Genomic DNA, 15,832 nt, shown 5'->3' with positions numbered 1-15,832 from the left:
GAACCGCGGTGTTGGCCGTCGAATGGCGCTAGCTGCGCAGCATTTGTGCACCGCCGCCGTCAGTGTCAGCCAGTTTGCCGTGGCATACGGAGCTCCATCGCAGTCTTTAACACTGGTAGCATGCCGCAACAGCGTGGACGTGAACCGTATGTGCAGTTGGCGGACTTTGAGCGAGGGCATATAGTGGGCATGCGGGAGGCCGGGTGGACGTACCGCCGAATTGCTCAACACGTGGGGCGTCAGGTCTCCACAGTACATCGATGTTGTCGCCAGTGGTCGGCGGAAGGTGCACGTGCCCGTCGACCTGGGACCGGACCGCAGCGACGCACGGATGCACGCCAAGACCGTAGGATCCTACGCAGTGCCGTAGGGGACCGCACCGCCACTTCCCAGCAAATTAGAGACACTGTTGCTCCTGGGGTATCGGCGAGGACCATTCGCAACCGTCTCCATGAAGCTGGGCTACGGTCCCGCACACCGTTAGGCCGTCTTCTGCTCACGCCCCAACATCGTGCAGCCCGCCTCCAGTGGTGTCGCGACAGGCGTGAATGGAGGGACGAATGGAGACGTGTCGTCTTCAGCGATGAGAGTCGCTTCTGCCTTGGTGCAAATGATGGTCGTATGCGTGTTTGGCGCCGTGCAGGTGAGCGCCACAATCAGGACTGCATACGACCGAGGCACACAGGGCCAACACCCGGCATCATGGTGTGGGGAGCGATCTCCTACACTGACCGTACACCACTGGTGATCGTCGAGGGGACACTGAATAGTGCATGGTACATCCAAATCGTCATCGAACCCATCGTTCTACCATTCCTAGACCGGCAAGGGAACTTGCTGTTCCAACAGGACAATGCACGTCCGCATGTATCCTGTGCCACCCAACGTGCTGTAGAAGGTGTAAGTCAACTACCCTGGCCAGCAAGATCTCCAGATCTGTCCCCCATTGAGCATGTTTGGGACTGGATGAAGCGTCGTCTCACGCGGTCTGCACGTCCAGCACGAACGCTGGTCCAACTGAGGCGCCAGGTGGAAATGGCATGGCAAGCCGTTCCACAGGACTACATCCAGCATCTCTACGATCGTCTCCATGGGAGAATAGCAGCCTGCATTGCTGCGAAAGGTGGATATACACTGTACTAGTGCCGACATTGTGCATGCTCTGTTGCCTGTGTCTATGTGCCTGTGGTTCTGTCAGTGTGATCATGTGATGTATCTGACCCCAGGAATGTGTCAATAAAGTTTCCCCTTCCTGGGACAATGAATTCACGGTGTTCTTATTTCAATTTCCAGGAGTGTATTATCTCGGAATTCTGAGGTATTTGTTGACTATCGCCAGAAAGACTAAAATAGGAGAAATAAGATCTCGCCTACTTTTTGAGAGTGGATCGGTAGGGAAATAGTCTGAACGGGATTTTTGTGCATCCTGTGCCAAACGCTTAAATGTGAACTGCATAGATATCTTGATTTACCAAGTTATTTGATGCACATAAGTGCAAAAACAATGTTTATTTTCGGGTTTAAAATGTGAATCATTCACATTAAAGTGACGGTTAGCGGTCTCGGGCGAGCAGAAGTATTACCATATTTAATTATTTGTGACCTTTCTGTTTCCTGAATAACATCAAAATACGCTATTCTGCAACTGCTTGTCTCACTTTGCTTATGTGATTGCGCTTTAAGCGTCTTATTTGTATCTTTTTAACCTTCCGTGTGACTTGCATTCTTTAATGTTATCCATAGATGTAGGTAAGTCAACACTTTCGTCGGCCAGAGATAAACTATCGTCATTCAGCATCCTGTAAGGGAAAAAGAAGAATAATCTCTTTTCGCTCACTAAGAGTCACTAATAACTACACTGCACCAACAAATTCATTGCTCCGGAAACAACAACAAACTCGAGGAAACTCAGCATTTGGTTCACAGTTCAGATATAAGTATGGGGTAAAATGATTGTCGCTTCAACTAAGTGCAAGTTTTCTTAACTTAAAATCAAAAAATTGTTCATTGTTAATCTATAATGAGTTTTCCAATACAATCGACTTGCCATATTATTCCTCTGTCTTCAGTTACGTTTTTCTTTCTGTGAAATCTTAAGACTAATAGGATCCACTGCTCAGCTTTTTCCTGTGTGCCATGTTTCTTTTGTTTCCCTCACATGTTATCTCTTTCGCTAAGTCTCCGCAGGGAATTCAGCTGGCCATGGACGACTTCACACACATTCCACCAACATATCATTGTTCCTCGTAAAATTTTGCAGCAAAATTCTTTCTTCAGTTACTCTGTCTTAAATTTCTTCACTTTGTACATCCCATCGATTTTTTTTAAGAGTCTTTATTTAAAAGAATCTGTTTCAAATCCTTAGTCACTTAGGCGATTATGACGATCTGATTCCATAATTTATTCACTCAATTTAGATTTATCTTTCCTCAGATGGAACCCACCTTCTGTTTTCATTGAAGTGGGAACTCGTCGTTCGGAGCCTAGATTAAGCTGTAGGTTCCCCTATAACTGGCATCGTAATAGGTTCCCTTATATCTGGCATGTTAAATTGGTTAAAAAGGTCAGATTTCAACGGTAGCTCTGTTACCTTACTCGAACATTGCCAAGGAAATCTTAGAGGAACTCTGCTTATTATCGCGCCTCAGCCAAATATCGCACTCTTCTAAATAACAGCGCTGCAGTCATGGACTGTGCGGCTGGTCCCAGCGGGGGTTCGAGTCCTCCCTCAGGCATGGGTGTGTGTGCTTGTCCTTAGGATAATTTGGGTTAAGTAATGTGTAAGCTTCGGGACTGATGACTTTAGCAGTTAAGTCCCATAAGATCTCTCACACATTTGAATATTTTTTTTAGATAACACAAAGTAGGTGCTGCCACCTGGCGGGATTAGGTTCATCAGGTGTTTAACAGCAACCCTTCAGTACTGTGTCATCTTTGGTTGGATGTGCAGCAGCGTTCAGTCTGCGTAATCTTTTGAATGTTTTGTGCACAGGAAAAGTTTTTCGCGTTTCAAAAGCACAGTAATCGATCTTTTAAGAGGCAAGCTATTTTTAAATAGTGTAGCATAAAACAGAACCACAGAATAATGTAGCTTAACAAGACATCGGCATATTGACGTTTGTATTGTTAGTTTTGGGAGCAGAGTAGCCCATAATGGAATGTTGGTTTGCTCCTAATATCGCAGCTCTAGTGTCGTTCTAATGTCGCACTGTGCGATAGTACGCTCACTTTTTCATGTATACCATTTCTAACATTTCATCGCTCTATCTGTACTTTCAACATGTTATAACGTGTTGTTACAGATGCCACCTAAAAAGAGAAAGCAGTGGACCGAGGAAAATATGAAATGAGCTATCATTGCTGTTAGGAATAGAGAGATGGGCCTGGGACGTGCATCGAAGCAATTTGACGTTCCAAAATCAGCTCTGAAAGACAAAATTAATTCTGGAGATACTGATTGAAATAAGTTAGTGTCAGTTAAATTTGGAAGAAAACCTGTGCTTAACACGGAGCTAGAGCAATCCCTTGTCAAATATTGTCTGGATATGGAGGCTAGATTTTATGGTTTAACTGCAAAAGATATAAAGAAGATGGCTGTTGGTTTGGCAGAAAAAAATTCTTTACGAACCCATTTTAATAGACAATTATTGCTGGCTGGAAATGGCTACACTCATTTATGCGGAAATACCCAGAGCTTAGTTTAAGAAAACCTCAACAAACATAATTGAAACGTATTAGAGGATTTAGCAGGAAAAATGTTCAGCAGCTTTTTGACGTTTACGAACCTATTCTAGAAAAGACAAATTTCGACCCTAAGAGACTTTACAATTGTAATGAGACTGGTATGAGAGCTGTACAGCATAAGACAACGAAAGTTATTGCACTGAAAGTTAAACGCCAAGCTAGCTCTGTATCCTCAGCAGAGAGAGGATCGTTAGTAACGGTTGTTACTTGCATGAGTGCGACAGGTCACTTTTTACCTCCTTTATTTGTATTTCGACTGAAAAATCAAAAGCCAGAGCTATTAGATGGGGCACCGCATGGAAACATGGCTGTCTACCTCACTGTTCTCATAAGATGCAACCTCTTGACAGCGCATTCATGTTTCCCCTGAAAACTTACTATGCACAGGAAATAGAAAACTGGTTGAAAAATCATGTAGGTAGAGTGGTGAGTCATTTTCAGAATGCAAAGCTGTTTGCTGAAGCTTACAAAAAGTCAGCCACAGTAGCTACAGCAGAACATGGTTTTAGAATAACTGGGCTGTATCCACTGAACAGAAATATTTTCCAAACATTGAAATTTCAGTGGCTGACTCTACCATGTCCACTGCTCAGCAAGACGCCCCACAAGAGTGTCTGTCATTCACCAAAAAATGACAGATATTCAACTGAAACAAGTCGCATCAGACAGAAACTACTTGAGCCCCAGCCTGGACCTAGTGGCTCCCAACCACCTGTAAACAAGAGTGGTACACCCATTGTTCGAGGACAGGCCACCATCTGCAAATGACCGCAACATTTTTCCGAGAGATATAAACCCCTTGCCACAACTGAAAGACCAAACCGTTCATTCGAAGAAAAGAGGATGACCAAGCTGCTGACAGGTACACCGTTATAAAAGCTCAGTGAAGACATTTCCAAAAAATCAAACACAAATGTTGCAAAAAATATTTTTGCTTGTAGATCAAACAAAAATAATCAACTCACTGTAAAACATAAAAAGGGAAAAATCATGTGTAAGAAAAGAACTATTGTAATTAAGAAAAGGAATGTCCCACGTAAGCCATTATTGGATACATCCTCAGAATCAGATGAAGATCCTGATAAACCATTGACAGTGTCTACAGACGACGCAGACAGTGAAAATGATTGCGAGTGTCCTTTCTGTAACCAGCTTTATTTGACTGACAGGTCCGGAGAAATATTGATAACTTGTACAAAATGCCGCATGTGGTGTCATGAACAATGTTCTGGAGCTACTGACTTTAAAACCTTAATTTGGAGGACACCTGGTGCTATATTAGGAATACTTTTATCCAAACTGCCTAAATGTTGTTGTGGCCTTTTATTTTTGAATTATTTATTAGATGAGATATTCACTTAATTATTTCGGATAAGGGACAGCAATAACCAGCTACTAAAAAATTAACATAGCAACTTGATAAAAATGACAGCAAAATTACACCAAAAAATAAAAATGGGTGCGATATTAGGCATAATTCCCCTAACTTCTATTTATGGGATTGTTCCCCTTTCCAATCTTAGGGCTCTTCTATATTAACAGTCAATTTAAAGTGAATCATCCGACATAATGCGCTTTCTTCCGTATCTAATGGTTTGAATTCCTCTAATCTTCTGTGTCAATTGTATCTTCATTAGTGCATATCACCTAGATAGTGCTGAAACGAAAATTTATGCCTTAGAATCGTCAAAAGGAATGGTGAAATTACATGTTTCTAAAACCACTGTGGAAGATTTGAATTTTTAAGGGCACTTGTGAACTGAATAAATTGTATGTCTTACATATTAGGCTTTAAATACCAAGTTCCTCTATTTGAAGATTCTTTTTCTTGTCTATTATAAAACATTCTGGTATTTCATAAATTTATAACTGAGGTTACTGTAAATTGAAAAATTGGGCATTTGAGGAATGATTAGTGCCACACAAAGCAACAAGGAAGTAAAAATTAACTGTATCTGTACATTACATACTGTTTATTACTTCTACTCGCCCTCCCCGCCCCTTGATCACCATAGTCTACAAATGCTTTCATTCTTTTTATGTCTCGTGCACTTCCATGAATATTATAGAATTCTCTTACAATTTTGTGCCGAAATACTGATTGTGTGCAGTGTGATGCCGTGCGGTTAACTGCCGCGTGCAGTTTCAGTGAACATAATTTAGAGATTGAGTTAAAGAGCTTGTGTCTAACTAAGTCTAACGGCATAAGTTATAGATGAATTTCAGTGATTTTTTTTGTATGCAACAAAGAGTTCACCGCGTTCACCTAAGGGGACGTCCATCGATTACGTGATATCAAAATAGAGGGGGTGGGGGTGCCCGGCAAAATACCACCAAATCTCATTTAAAGGAGGCGTGAGTGGGGGGTGAGGCGCGGACAAGTGAAAATTCACTTTAACTATTTAATTCAGAAATTGTACACTGTTATAACGGATAACATTTTATTTGTATATAATTAATCCCAGTGTGGACAACATCAAAGTGCCCAGGAATATTTACGGCATCTCTGAACTGAAATGGTTGCCTTACACATGTGTATGCCTGGCATTCCCCGATCTGAGGCAAGCATCGCACAAGTATTAGATTTCATTCGGGAAGTTAGTTCTATGCTGCGTCGGGAATTGCATGTCAGTGAGTTGGTCGCGATATTCTCAACGCATATAAAGCCTATATTATTGTGCTCATCACGTATTTGTATCAAAACTTTCACACTGCCTATGTTAAGCAGTCTTCCAGTAAGTCTGAACACACGTGCGAGCAGGAAGTTAATCGTTTTTGGAAGGAATATAAGTTGAAGTTCACCGACAAGTATTCTCTTAGTTATGATATAAATCAAGAGATTGGAAAGCTCCGTAATCATACCATTCAAAGGAAAGTACAAACAATGTTGTTATTCATCCGCAAAGTAAGTAGAAGTTCAATGACATTTAATGAGTATAACATAACAATAAAAGGTCAATTTTTTAAGTATCTGTCAAAACGGTTAACATTATTTTCGTGGAGCCTTTTTGACCGTCTGTCTGTGTGTGTCCGTCCGTCCGAATACTACACGGGATAAGCATGTTTTTATTGAGTTTTTAATTGCGTGTTAAATACACTGTGTAATACACTTTACGGGTAAAACATGGTTTTACTTACAGTGTTTTCGTCAATGTTTTGAAAAATAAAATTTTAATTTTTTACAATTTTTATTCGAGTACGAGATAAACCACACATAAGGGCGGAGGAGGGGGGTTCCAAATATTAAAGAAAGCCGCTTACGTAATTAATGGATGTCCCCTAACCTCATCTATGGAAGATACTTGTCACAAACAGAATGAAAAATTTGTCTTTCCGGCTTCCCTCCTTGCTCAGTCCAGAGAGAGTACAGTGTCTCGAAATTTTGTAAGTTCAGTTTTAAGGCACAAAAGTACGACTATGTTGTTCCGTTCACTATTTCTACATTCACACTATTTATCTCAGATATCTGATAGCAATGCTGTGTTATTGATTGCTGGTTGCGTATTTAGGTCAGTAGGGCGAATTCACTACTGAAACAGCATTTTTTCCTTAAATAAATAAGTTAATAAATAGACTGTAGTAGTTGTAGAAGTAATTCGAACATTTCATCATTTACTTATATACTTCATTCAAAATTCCTTATTAACTTTCGCTTAGTATCTCAACTCTTTAATAATTTAAACACAATTTATTGTTGAAAGTTTAAAATACTGTCACTTTTCTTTCATCCTTCGTCAAAAAATGATGCTTTATTATACGGAAACGAAGTTTCGTCAGCCTTTTCAGAGATATGCACGCGAAAAAAGTTTGTAGCAGCGCATAGCTGGGTGCGCTAGGCCTGAAAATACGCCTAGCGGATTTCTCGTGCTCGCGGCCTTCTCCGACGAGGCCGATGGTTGTAGTCCTTTGACTTTTGGGCCGTGCTGTTAGCTGCTTCACCAAGTTCTCTGATTCTTCGTAAGAGAGGATTTAACGGCTCCCAGCGAAATGTGAAGACGCTCACTTGTTTGGGGCTACTTCCTCCCACGTAATCGAATTTTGTTTAATGACCCAGGCAGCCGCAGGGTGGCTGCGTCTGGGAAACTGTGCCGGTGGCCCCGATGGGAGGCGGCGAGTGTTTAACGCGCGACGGAACTGCAAACAGCGGCTACCAGTTGAACGAAATACCTATGTGATTAGAAGGTCTGAAGCGAAACTCACGGTGGATCTCGGAGCTCGCAACAGCTGTGCAAATGAGATTTCAAAATAGTATTTTTGTTACTCTGGACTTAAACGTACGACAGGTCATCATGGAATATAACCAAAACTCATAAACTAGAATTATTGAACTATAAAAAGCCAAAAATGAAAATTATACACATAATAAAAACATTTAGCATATAATGTAGGCCTTCGTGTTTTAGTTTACAGATTTAGTATCTGCACTCTTGCATATTTCTGTACACATGGCATATATGAGGGCTGTAACATAGTGCTGAGAGTAATGTAAGCCGAAAATCATCAAAATGAAGAAGCTAGAGAAAATATGTTTATCAATACTTCTTATAAAAAATACGAATAAAACAGGAAGCGCTAAATATGTGGTATCAAAAGTGACGTTGATAATACGGCAAAGTAAATAGCATTCTGTACGTTTAAAAACGACATATAAATATCAACTACAAAGGCAGATGATCTTTGTTAAATCTTCAGGCTATAAATGCCAACTAAGAGATCGGCAGAAGTAGCAAATTAAAAAACAAAGAAATGCTTAAAAAATAGAAACATTCAACCACGTTCGGCAAATCATAAGCTTTTAAGGAAGTATTGTGCCTGCTCTTAGTTTTTATGTCCATGCTATCATGCTTCATTAAAATTTGACGATGCAGCTATCAGACGCTGGATATGAAATTAAAAATTTAACAGGTTAGCGATCTTTGAAAGCAAATAACTTCATGTAGTTTCGATCGAGAAGCGTAACTGGTTGTTACAAATTGCGATACACACATATAGCCAGCATGTTAACAACTTAATACTTATTTTATGTGATAAATAACGAAGCGTTGACAATATTTGTCATTTGTCTACTTAGTACATTATTGCACCCGTTGTGTAAGGTGACCGAAGGTAAATGGTTTCCACAAATCAGCCACAGCGAATGCCGGGGCATGCGAGTAGATAATAAGCTTTGCAAAAAGTCTCGGCCGCCTAGTCTATTGATGCATCTAGTAAAACGAGAAGATTTTTATTGCAAGCTGTTCGTCTAAAGTTTCGCACATAATTTATCAATCGCTATAGAGATTTCACATCTGGTGTCTTGCATGTACTTTCTACGCATAATGATTAATGCAACACTATATGACATATTACATAACGTTGCGAAAATATAAGAAATATTTTATATGAATAAATTATTCACCTATATTAAAAACTTTCCGCCCAGTTAGGTAAGTCTTACGAACACATCACTAACCCCTATTTATATATAGAAATGAAACGAGATCTACTGAAGACGAGACAAAGGTTTCGAAACATTTTTTTACGGTGCGTAGTTTCCCCCTGCAACTCTATGGGGGGTCCGCAGCTCGTGGTCGTGCGGTAGCGTTCTCACTTCGCACGCCCGGGTTTCCGGGTTCGATTCCCGGCGGGGTCAGGGATTTTCTCTACCTCGTGATGACTGGGTGTTGTGTGATGTAGTTCGGTTTAAGTAGTTCTAAGTTCTAGGGGACTGATGACCATAGATGTTAAGTCCCATAGTGCTTAGAGCCATTTGAACCATTTTGAACTTTAGGGGGGAGGGGGGTGGAGAAATGTTACAATCTTACTGAACCATCCAAAATTTTACCACTACGTAGTTTGTTCGAACAAAGTCATGATTTGTAGTTTATGCAGTAGTTAATTAAAAGGTCTCCAGCGGTATGTCATACACAAAATAAGTACAAAATGCCCTGTTTTGCACGCTATACTGATAATACCAGAATACCGTGAATCGCGAATTTGTACCAGCTGCAGTTGGAAATTTTAGGATAGTTTAGTAATCTAGGGTTAATAACTGAATTTAGTGCCAAAGGTATCAGACCTTCCACTCTGATGGTTGAAACGCACCTGAACGATCGAAGATGGGCTGTTGAGTCCAGCGTGTTCACCTTTCGACGCACAAGCGTCAGCATATGGCTATTGATTGATTGTGGTTCAACGGTTTCGTCAAGATACGAACTCTGTCGAAGTAGTATGATGTTGACAATGCACTCTTATCCGAAGCGACCCATAATATTGTGGCGAATGTAAACAACTGTTCGATAAAGAACCGTACTTGTCTCTAGCGAGAAAATGTGATAAAAGCCACTGATCTGAGGCTCCAGATAGCAGCTGGAAGGTGCTGCAGCGAGAGACTGAAGAGCTTGCTGGAGAAACGTAGAGTCTACCATGAAATTAACAGATCAATTCTGGAAACGAAGTGACAGCTCTTTCCGCCCCCATAACAAGGGTGAGTTGTTTTCATGAAATTCAGCCTCGACCTATACAGTGGACGTTTGCCAGAGGCGAAAGAGAAAGTCAGGAATGAAGAAAAGTGAGCGCGTGGAGCGGGAGTTGAAACACGAACAAAAGAATAGGGGACGTTAGCTGTAGTTGGGGTATTTATATACATAAAAAAATACATTGTTGGTGCTTGAGCTTTAAATTGTTTATGCAAATTGCAATCGTCAGCAGTGGCCCCGGGCAGCTGTGCAGAAAGTGCTGTCAGGCTGTGGGCGCGGGACGTATTATTTCCCATTTGGCTGTCAGTCGTCGGCGGGATGCCGGCTATTTGGGGCGCGCCGCGGGCAGATCGCGTGGCGCCGCGACAGGTGGCGCGGTGGGCGTGTGACGTCAGCGGCCGGCCTGCCCCCTCCCCTCCCACCACCCTGCCATCCCCCCTCCCCCGCGAGCAGGCGCCCCACGCCCACCCGCGCTCTCCTGGCCTGGGGTGCGACAGTCGCGCGCAAAGGCCGCGACCGGCCGCACCACTACCGCGACGAGCAGGTAACACTCTCAAGTAACTGTCCGCCTCCTGCCTAAACGCTACCCTCGCAGCCTCCCTGCTCCGACCTTTCCTCACATCGCTCAAAACACGTTTGTAGCAAGCACGACGCATTCGTCCCATGACGTCAAGTCTGCCGTGCAACATACCAGTCAGTAACGTATTCCTCGCGAGGGATCGGTTGACTTACCACTCTACTATCCCGCAACTGTTAATTGCATGCTTATTGAAATCAAACGGCCCAGTTCCCAACACGCACAATAAGCTTCTAAACACTTGATCACACAATACAATTAATAAGATCGGACATCGTGCGTCGTTGCCAGATGAAGTAAGTATTGACGGGAAATGGTTTCATCAATCTGACAGACCGGCAGTAAGTTCCGCCTTAGGCCAAGTATCTGACTAATGTCGCATATTTTAACACGTGACAGTGGTGCCCTCGGCATAACCACTTAACATGCTTCGGAATGATTCGTAATTGAGTTGAAACCGGTTCTGCGAGTAAAACAACTACATTGGCAACTGGATCGTTTAATTTCAATAAACAAGAGTAGTAAATTGCGTTGTGTCAGTTTATTCATTTGTACCACTGTTTTGGTGTCGTTAACTGTTCTTGTGTTTCAATCTTGCAACTCTAAAAACTAGTACTTCTTATAAAACCAATACAGGAATCTAATGAGTAGGACATTTTTATTATTCATTGTCTTGCATTGTCCATGGCTAGTGAATTTAAATTTTCTCGTGATTAAGTTCTCAGCATATATACAGTTGATCTGTCTTTTCTGACCTCTGGATCAACTTCTTTCATACACTGAAATCTTAGCCATACTTCGGGACCATTTGCTAGTCTTTCATAAGGTAGGGGTTTTCAGTAACTTCACTATTGTGACGGACTCGACGGCTAATATGCGATTTGGGGTGAATTAATGAGCCATTGAATGCAGAGCCGTAGGACGTTCTTTCTTTCGTGGAGAAACTATTTTCTCCATTATTCTGTCTCAGCAATGTTGGAAGTTCAAATTTAGGTAACAGTGACAATCGATGTTTGGTTTGGTGACTTAGGCTACGCCGACATTGGATCTGTAACCCTCCCAATCTGATGTCGGGCGACCATCGAATGACATCGAAATCTAAACAACCGTCAAGGTAATAATGTCAGTGCCTACAATGGGAAGGGAAGCCCGACGCGACAACAACCCATGACGTCCGATTGCGGGCCGACGAATTGACGGACCAAACGTGTGTTTCTAGTCCATATCTCCACACGACAGCACACGACAGCGAAAACTATCTATAGTTCATACAATTTTTTTGTTAATAATAGCCAATATATGTATGAAAACGTTATTAAACAAAGTTGATCGTGTGCTCTTGTGGTGTTGTAGTAATAAGCTTTTGTTCTGGGCTGTTGGGTAACCTGAAATCAACCTGTTGTATTTTTTTTCATGTATTCAACAACGTCGTCGAACGTTTCTATAGTCATATGGTGACAGCACTTAAATTTATCTGGGTAATTTCATGAAGGCTGGCAGATTTAATAAAACTCCCCTGCTGATCTGTCTTCATTAAACTGGTACATCCGTACCTTTTCTGTAAGTCTCTTATTAAGAACATTCTTCTCCTGCAGAAACCTATAATCAATCACGCTACCCACACAACACACCTGCAGCTGCTTCCCGATCGTGCGTTAATCGAGGCCAGTGTAGGCACTCAAAAAGAACGACGTCGGACGACATCGGCTCACGTAATTTCTCTACGTCGGATCAGGAGAAACATGCCAAGGAGGTGCAAGTTCAGAGCGTACCTGTCAGCCGACAGAGCGTGATGTTAGAGACTGCCAATTGGTGCACCGTCTCAATTAGGCAGAGAACACGTGTAAGACAAGTCACTCGCTGCACATAATGATACAGAAAAAGATAATCGGTAACTCGCCATGACAATCGCAATTCGTTTACTAATCTCATCGGCAACCTCGAATCACATACAGTTTAAAAACTGGCGGGAGAGTTTTTAGAGTTTTAGCCAATATAATACCACACAATTAACAAAATCGCGGCAAAGGATTTCCACAGTAAAACATTATTTTACAGTGTTGTATATTGCTGGCCACACAACGGGCCATGGATTCGTATTATTACCCATGTATCCGACATAAATGGATTTTGCACAAATTATCGGATCTTCCATTAGCATCGTAATGCCATAGGCCTCGTTTTTTGGGACTAGGAATTGAGAGAAGGAAGAACACATTTCTTTTCAGTTTTATGAAATATCAGATGGAAAACTGTCGCCCTGCCGGTAAGGATTCATAGTTTTGTGCCAAAGATACTCGGTGCCTCCCTTAATTGTTGTATATATAGACACCATTCGCTTTCCTATTCACAAAAGCAACAAGCAAGGAGATGAATTGAAGAAATCAACGTGCTACCGGTAATATTAAATGAACGTGTGAGAAGCCGGCCGTTGTGGCCGAGCGGTTCTATGCGCGTCAGTCCGGAACCACGCTGCTGCTACGGTCGCAGGTTCGATTCCTGCCTCGGGCATGGATGTGTGTGCTGTCCTTAGGTTAGTTAGGTTTAAGTAGTTCTAAGTCTAGAGAATGATGACCTGAGATGTTGTAGTGTAACGACGTAAGTTTCTTATAAATGATTTTCTTTCGACATATGACCATGTGTAGACTTCGTCACCTACGTCAGTTACAATCCACTTCAAAATTATTTATATTCTTTTTAAATTGTCTCAGAATGATTCTTGAACGAAACTGTAAAACATCATTTGAGTCGTATGCACAGAATTACGTCACTCGGACCAATTGGTTTGCGTAAACTTTTTCAATTTTAGATGTCGTTTGTTTCTCCTCAGAAATTATATTGATACACGTTATCTGATTTAATCAATATTAGGACCACATTGAATAAACTTTTTAAGATTCAAAGTCGCGATGAACGCTGTCAAAATTCAATCATCTTGTCAAATATATTATTAATTCATTCACATAATTCTTCATAAATAAATCCTCGGAACACGTATTTCAACTTTAATAGCATCCACTAGTTTATTATCTTCCTACATACAGACGTGAACCTGAGCCTTGACGAGACAAAACTAACATTTTCAATAAGATTAAACTTCCGATGATATCATTGTTGTGCAAAACATTACAAATTCTCGATTATTTGGTTTTTAGAAGCACGACGGAACAACTCGGTTTCAGGATCTTCTGTTGCACTTTGGCTGTCGACCCGCGACGTATAGTGGCCAGCAATTTTCTCTCCGGTCCCGGCAACGAAGATGCTGTCTCCGTTCGTTGCGCCGCCCTCTCCGTACATGAAACATAAAAACAATACAAAAACTTTAGACACTTCACAACCATTACAAATATTACAAAAATACATAAACAAAACTAAATTAAACTTATATTCACCTGCAAACTGGGCTGACACTGGTGGATGGGTGACGCTTCAATTTTGTCCCACTACAATGTTAAGTCCCATAGTGCTCAGAGCCATTTGAACCAATTTTTGAACGTGTGTGAGAGGAAGGAAGAAACGTTGAGTGCGAACAAAGACTGGAGTATTTTGTCCTCTGTCTTCAGTATTGACTGATGACAGCCAAAGAATTTTTTTTTTTTTTTTTGTAGTATTTTGTCTCCGAGCGTTACAGTATAGTGATGGACCTTATTTCCTGTCTTGCGTGTCCGTGAAGAACGGCCATTTTGAGTAAAAAGTGATGTTGAGAAACTGCTAACTGGAGCGTGGTGTGTTGTTGCAGGCAGCAGTGAGCGCTGACGGCGGAGCGCCGTCCATGGGCTGAGCCTCCCGGCGCACAGCCCCACTCTCTTCGTACCGGTGAGTACATGACGCTGAAGGAGGCTTCTCCAAAGACGCCAAAACATTGGCAGTTATGCTATTTAAGGCGGCGCTGTACGATCACTTTATCATTTAAACCTACATAATTATACTACCTCAGCAATATCAGATGATATGCAGGGTGTTCGAAAATTCAGTGCCCAAACTACGAGACAAAAATTTATCTTGTACGGAAATCGTGTGTGGGAAACGCATATTGTTGGAGTACTGAGTTTCCAGGAGGTTGTTACGTGTGACTAGGAATAAAACGGTGTTCATTATTCTTCATTGCTGTATTGTTCTGATCATTATTACAATAAATGTTCAAAATGAGCGCATTTAACCTCAGCACAGAATCGGTATCGACGTAGCAGGGAGACCCGTGTTCGCTGGAAAATGCGTAGTGTGTTCGGTATTTGTGTGGCTGATGCAAGAATTCTTGTAACAAATTCCGCCTCCTAGTCAACAGATGGCTCTCACGTAGCCCCAGAGAAAGAAGTCTGATGGGGTGAAATTCGAGGATCTTGTAAGCAAACGCGTAAGTCCCTCCCGGCAGCTCCATCGATTCCCAAAAGTACAGGTTATTACTGCTCCAAATGGCCGTCCAATGTGCTCTGGGGCGCCATCACGCTGAAACCTCAATCCTCCTCCTGCCTTCAGCCGCACCGTAAGCAGTGTGTATCTGTCGCAAGTCTCCCCATGTGTAGCACTCTATGTTGACACTGCAACTGTCATGCAGGCGCTAGAGCTACCCACTTTTTACCAACTCAGTGTCGAATAACATGACACTACAGCATACTACGTATCTGAAACTAACATTGGTGTAACAACGTACTCACGCAATATGGGTTTCCGACACATGGTTGCTTTACGAAATATATTTGTTTCTGTCTCCTCTAGCGTCCCTGTTAGTTGGGGCACTGAATTTTTGAATACCCTGTACAGGTGCATTAAATGAGATTTATCGCAAAAAGTCGATCATCTCGAAACTTTGTAAGAGCGTAAGACAATACGAAGAAAGAATAAGGGATGCCACATGGTCCATGTGACCCTTTACGCACGTTAAGATTCACGAAAACCAACTAATCTAAATTCTGCGACCATAGTGCACTCATAATGTGCCTTTAATTTTGACTGACTACACGAATAATAAAAACGATCAAAGGCCTTTCGCGAAAGACTTATAAGAATATGGATGTTCCAGTACCCACAGCATGCAGCACAATCCATCCTGGAT

General features: G+C 41.9%; 1 protein-coding gene across 1 annotated transcript in view; it reads left to right on the top strand.

Annotated features, from left to right (window-relative positions):
- Window positions 1-15,832, top strand: part of LOC124795899 (zinc finger protein 777-like) — a 262,251-nt gene that overhangs the window by 145,446 nt on the left and 100,973 nt on the right. Inside the window, exon 2 of the mRNA XM_047259979.1 lies at window positions 14,519-14,595. The gene's annotated coding sequence lies outside the window, so the exon portion shown is untranslated. The remainder of the gene's footprint in view (window positions 1-14,518; window positions 14,596-15,832) is intronic.

The sequence above is a fragment of the Schistocerca piceifrons genome, chromosome 4 (assembly GCF_021461385.2).
Source record: "Schistocerca piceifrons isolate TAMUIC-IGC-003096 chromosome 4, iqSchPice1.1, whole genome shotgun sequence".
Taxonomy (NCBI): Eukaryota; Metazoa; Arthropoda; class Insecta; order Orthoptera; family Acrididae; genus Schistocerca; species Schistocerca piceifrons.
The sequence above is the reverse complement of the archived record's forward strand: the minus strand, read 5'-3'. Positions and strand labels throughout refer to the sequence as shown.